At 29.5% G+C, this 5,489-nt stretch overlaps 1 pseudogene; it reads left to right on the top strand.

Moving 5' to 3' along the window:
- The first annotated feature begins 3,127 nt into the window (after positions 1 to 3,127).
- Positions 3,128 to 5,489, top strand: LOC100793287 (zinc finger MYM-type protein 1-like; annotated as a pseudogene).

Raw genomic sequence — 5,489 nt, 5'->3', positions numbered from 1 at the left:
ATAAAATAAGCATATAAAAAGGAAAATAATAAATCCAGAATGACAAAAAATATGATAAATGCATGGTGGGTGAAATGGGACGTTGCCATGACAACTTCCATAGTAGTGAAATGCGCATTATAAGACGATAAAATGATAAACCGATAACTTTCCTAGGAGGATAAATTAATTTAAATCGTTGGATTCTAATCATCTCCTTAGTGAAAATAATGATCGATGAAAGCATTACTTTCACTCGTGATTCGACAACATCGATCATTCTTCCGTTGTTTATTAAGGAGGCTTATACATCTCATACAAATGAATAACTAATTTGGACCCTTTTCTATTGTTGGCCACGATGATTTAAATAAAAATTAACCTTAGTCTATATCATCCGGATAAGCCCACTAATCTAAAATGGTTTCAATTAAAAATTGGTCTCAGTTATAATTATGGGGGTTTCCTCTAATGCATGTTCCAGTTGATGTTAAATTAATTTGATGAGATGTAAACAAAAAAATGTAACCAAAAATAAAAAATTTGATGAGAGTTGTTATCATATTTATAAAAGAGTAATAATACATAAATTATTCTTTATTTTAAACACTCAATACCTCTAAAATGTTTGACAAACACTCAATGTGTTATTCATCATAATATATATATATATATATATATATATATATATATATATATATATAAATATGATATGATTTATAATGTGATAAAAAAAATAAAAGATGTTAATAAAATGTTTAAAATAAATAATAATTTAATTATCATTACTCTTATAAAATATAGATATAACCATGTGATCATCATCATTTATGCATACAAATTAAGTTGAAAACAGCCAAAACAAGTTATAGGAGGTGATGGAGCTAAATGAAAATGTTTTGTCGACAATAAATTGGGACAACAAAAAGTTGTTTACTCTATTTTGAAAGTGTATTTTCAAGATGTATTTATACGAAAAGAATAAAAATTAAATAAAATAGGGATAATTAATTAATATCAGTGTTATTTTTTATTGTTAAAAAAATAGCTGATGAACTAAAAGGCAAAACCGGACCAGTATACTAATGAACTAGTTTACAAAGTCAATTAATTGTACCCTCTGCAAATCAATGTACGGAAGTTTTAGTTAGATCTTTTATACAACCTAACACAAGTCGTATCAGCAAAGAAATTAAAGCAGTTGATTTACATTGGGTAGATAAGCGTTTAGACATTTGTGCCCAAAAAAATATATAATGATGAAAATAAAGAAATGTCAATTAATGTTGAATATTTGTCGATTGTCCACCACAAAATTTATGGCTTATCGTATAGGTGAATTATTATTTGAGTTGAATTGTGTGCGTACGAAACTAGTCCAATTCTTCCATTATTCTAACACGGTGCAATCAAATGGATCCATGCGTGAGACATTGGTGGAGAAAACTTCTCCTGTTGCATGTATGCTTTCAGACTGGGCATTTATGAAGTACAACGTACATAAGCATGTTGTTTCTGTTTTTGTCAAGGTATGAACTAATAAGAAGCCAGAATGTATATATATATGCGTTTCTTAAAATTAATTGATTCTGACTTCATGCTAACGATTTTAATAGAGTGTTTGATGGAATAAAATCAGATTAAATGAAAGTGAATTAAGATCAAAGTTTAAAATTAAAGTTTAGAATAGAAAAGTGTAAGTTTTACATTGTTTAATTATTCATCTCACTTTTTTTCAAGTCTCTTTCACAGCAAACAAAGAGGGGCTAAATGCATTCTTACCTCAGTGATTTAGATATTTGATCACTACTATAAATTTTTTTTAAAGACGGTTATAGAAAGAAGGTTTTTAATCGTAGTAAAAGTGGAAGACTTTTAATGATGATTTTAAATTTTTTGTGAAATGTTGACTCTCAAAAACAATTATTAAAATCGTCTTAAAAAGGTATCAGAAAAATCTTTGAATTATGTTTTTAAAGATAGTTTTGAAGAAAATCATATTTAAAAGTTGATTTTCTACTACAATTTTTTCCGAAACGTCTTTGAATATGCGTTTTCAAAGATAACGTTGAGGGAAACCGTGGAGGAAAGAGACATGTGTTTTCCTAAGTAGTGTGTATTCATCTTTGATTGGAAACATAATGTTGTGGTTTAAAATTACTTTGAAAAATACGTTGAAGGTTAAAATTTGAGTATAAAAAATACTTGTTATTTTACTTTTTTTCCGCCAAAAAAAATATAGGGATGATGCATCCTTTAGATGGTTATGTGTGAAAATTACAGAAATGTTGATACTTCTATATTTCGTGATAAATTGAAAATTTATGGCTACGTTGATTGGTGATTGTTGTTTATTGATACGTTAATTATGTATCCTTAATTTGCATTGGTTGTGAAAAATACTTGATATGTTCCTATGCTCAGTGGCCGACTTGCATATACACGAGGGTGTGCAAGTGCACCCCTTGACTTTGGTAAAATTATTATTAAGTATTTTAAATTTTTTTATTTTGCTCCCCTTAATCTTATATATTTGAACTCATTGTTCTATAGATTTGTATGTAGTTAAAATTGTACAAATACACCACCTAACTTAAATAAAATTATATAATTTATTTGTTTCTCTTTCTTTAGTATTATTTTTATTTAACTAAAGTAAATTTTTGTCATTTTCTACCTTTTCATTCTTTCTCACACACATTTTCTTCTCATTCCATAAAAATCTTCTTTACTTTTCTTCTTTCTCTTTCATTACTTTAAGTTATTTGCCTCTTCCACTTCTACTCTTCACGTTTTTTGGTGGTGGTTGTTCCGCTTCTACTTTTAAATTCTCCCACATATATGCATAGAAGAGTTAAAAAATAGAGAGTTCATGAGCGTTATATGAGGCTACAAGTCTACAAGAGCAAAGGAAAATTAGAACAAGCAAAGAAAGATTTAGGTACCAAATTACCAATAATTGTTATAACTTATAAACATGTCCTTGGTTATGTGCTTTTTCACAAATCTTTTTCTTTTTTTCCCCTTAAGTTTGATATATAAATAATATAATTACATATTAATTATGTTTGATGAATTTATAGATTTTTAATTTTTGTGAATATTTTAAATTTAGAATTATTAATTTCTTTTAAATTGTAAATAGACCATGGTTAGATTTTTGAAGAGGAAATTACCATCAAATGAGGAACAATCTTCATCAAAATCTTGTGAATCAAGTCTCCAACAACAACGAATTGAAATTAATTTGGAAGAGTTGCCATCAGATCCAGGAAAGCGAATTAAAATTTCAGCATATCATCCTAATGATTGAGATAAGATACAGAGAGCATATTTACAAAGAGGACCATGCCAACCTACTTAACATAATTTTCCCCAAAGAAAAATTGGAAACTCTTTAAGAAGATTTTGTCCTTCTTGGTTTAATGAATTTGGCAACTGGTTGGAGTATAGCAGAAAAAGATGCTGCATTTTGCTTGTGTTGTTATCTTTTTAGGCATGATTTTGGAAAGCAATCAAGTGGTGATACATTTGTGATAAAGGGATTCACAAATTGGAATAAGAAAGAAAGACTTGCATCTCATGTTGGAGGTCCTAATATTGCTCATAACATTGCTTGGAGGAAGTGTCAAGATTTAATGAATCAAAATCAACATATTAAAGTTGCTATATCTAAGCAATCTGAACAAGTTTGTGACTTGTATCGAAGGCGTTTGACAGCGTCAATTGATTGTATTCATTTTCTATTAAAGCAAGGATTAGCTTTCCGTGGTCATGATGAATCAACCAATTCTGCTAACCAAGGTAATTTCCTGGAACTTCTTAAATATCTTGCTGAACATAATGAATCAATAAATCATATTGTCTTGGAAAATGCTCCCGAAAATCATCAATTAATTGCTCCAAAAATCCAAAAAGATATTGTTAATGTTGTTGCATTGGAAACCACTAATGCTATTATTACTGATCTTGGAGATGAATTATTTGCTATCATTGTTGATGAAGCACATGACATATCAAACAAGGAGCAAATGGCTATTGCTTTGCGTTATGTTAACAAAAAGGGAAGTATTGTTGAACATTTTTTTGGTATGGTTTATGTTAAAGATACTACAGTTTTATCATTGAAAATGGAAATTGATGAATTATTTTGTAAACATGGGCTTAGTATATCAAGAATTCATGGACAAGGTTATGATGGTGCTAGCAACATGCAAGGGGAATTTTGTGGTCTCAAAAATTTGATCTTAAAGGAGAATTCATATGCTTTTTATGTACATTGTTTTGCTCATCAATTAAAACTCACATTAGTTGCTATTGCAAAAAATCACATTCAAGTTTCCTCTCTTTTTAATTTGGTGTCCACTTTATTAAATGTTGTTGGGGGATCTTGCAAACGACATGGCATGCTTCATGAAAGACAAATAAATTATGTTAGAGAGGCATTGGGAAAAGGAGAAATTCCTAGTGGACAAGGTTTGAATCAAGAAACTAGTCTTAAACGAGTTTTTGATACTCGTTGGGGTTCACATTATGCAACTTTGATCAATTTGATATTGATGTATTCTTCTATAATTGATGCTCTTGAAATTATAAAAGAAGATGGATCAAATGCAGATCAAAGAGCTGAAGCAAATGGTCTTTTACATTTGCTAGAGGATTTTGATTTTGCATTCACATTGCATTTGATGGAAAATGTCTTGGGTATTTCAAATGAATTGTCACAGGCATTGCAAAGGAAAGATCAAGACATCATCAATGTTATGAACTTGGTTAACATCACAAAGCTATGATTGCAAACTATGAGGGATAATGGATGGGAGTCTTTACTGCAGGAAGTAAATCCATTTTGTAATAAGCATTTCATTAACATTCCTAATATGGAAGACATATTTTTTTCTAAGGGGAGATCACGACGTGGAGGTAAAGCTCAAGCTATCACAACTGAGCATTATTACCGTGTTGAATTATTTTATACTGTTATGGACATGCAACTTCAGGAACTTAATGATCGTTTTACAAAGACAAATACTTAGTTGTTTCTTTGCATGGATTGTTTGAATCCAACCAATTTATTCTCTACTTTTGATAAGGCAAGGTTAATTGAATTTGCAAAGTTTTATCCATGCGAATTCTCTATAATTAATTTAGTGATGCTTGATAATCAACTTGAGACTTACATCATTGATATGCGTAGCAATGTAGAATTTTCATCTTTGAAATGAATAAAAAATCTTTGAGAAGTTGGTTGAAACTAGAAGATATATTGTTTATTCATTAGTTTACTTTCTATTGAAGTTAGCAATAATTTTGCCCGTTGCCACAACAAATGTGGAAAGAGCCTTTTCTGCCATGAAATTGTGAAAAATAGATTACGTAATCGGATGGGAGATGCATGGATGAATGATTGTCTAGTGATTGATATTGAGAAAGATGTGTTCAATAAGATTAACAATGAGTTGATCATTCAACGATTTCAAAACATGAAATCATGTAGAAGACAACTATAA

Source organism: Glycine max, chromosome 15 (assembly GCF_000004515.6).
Source record: "Glycine max cultivar Williams 82 chromosome 15, Glycine_max_v4.0, whole genome shotgun sequence".
NCBI lineage: Eukaryota > Viridiplantae > Streptophyta > Magnoliopsida > Fabales > Fabaceae > Glycine > Glycine max.
This window is presented reverse-complemented; position numbering and strand designations above follow the sequence as displayed.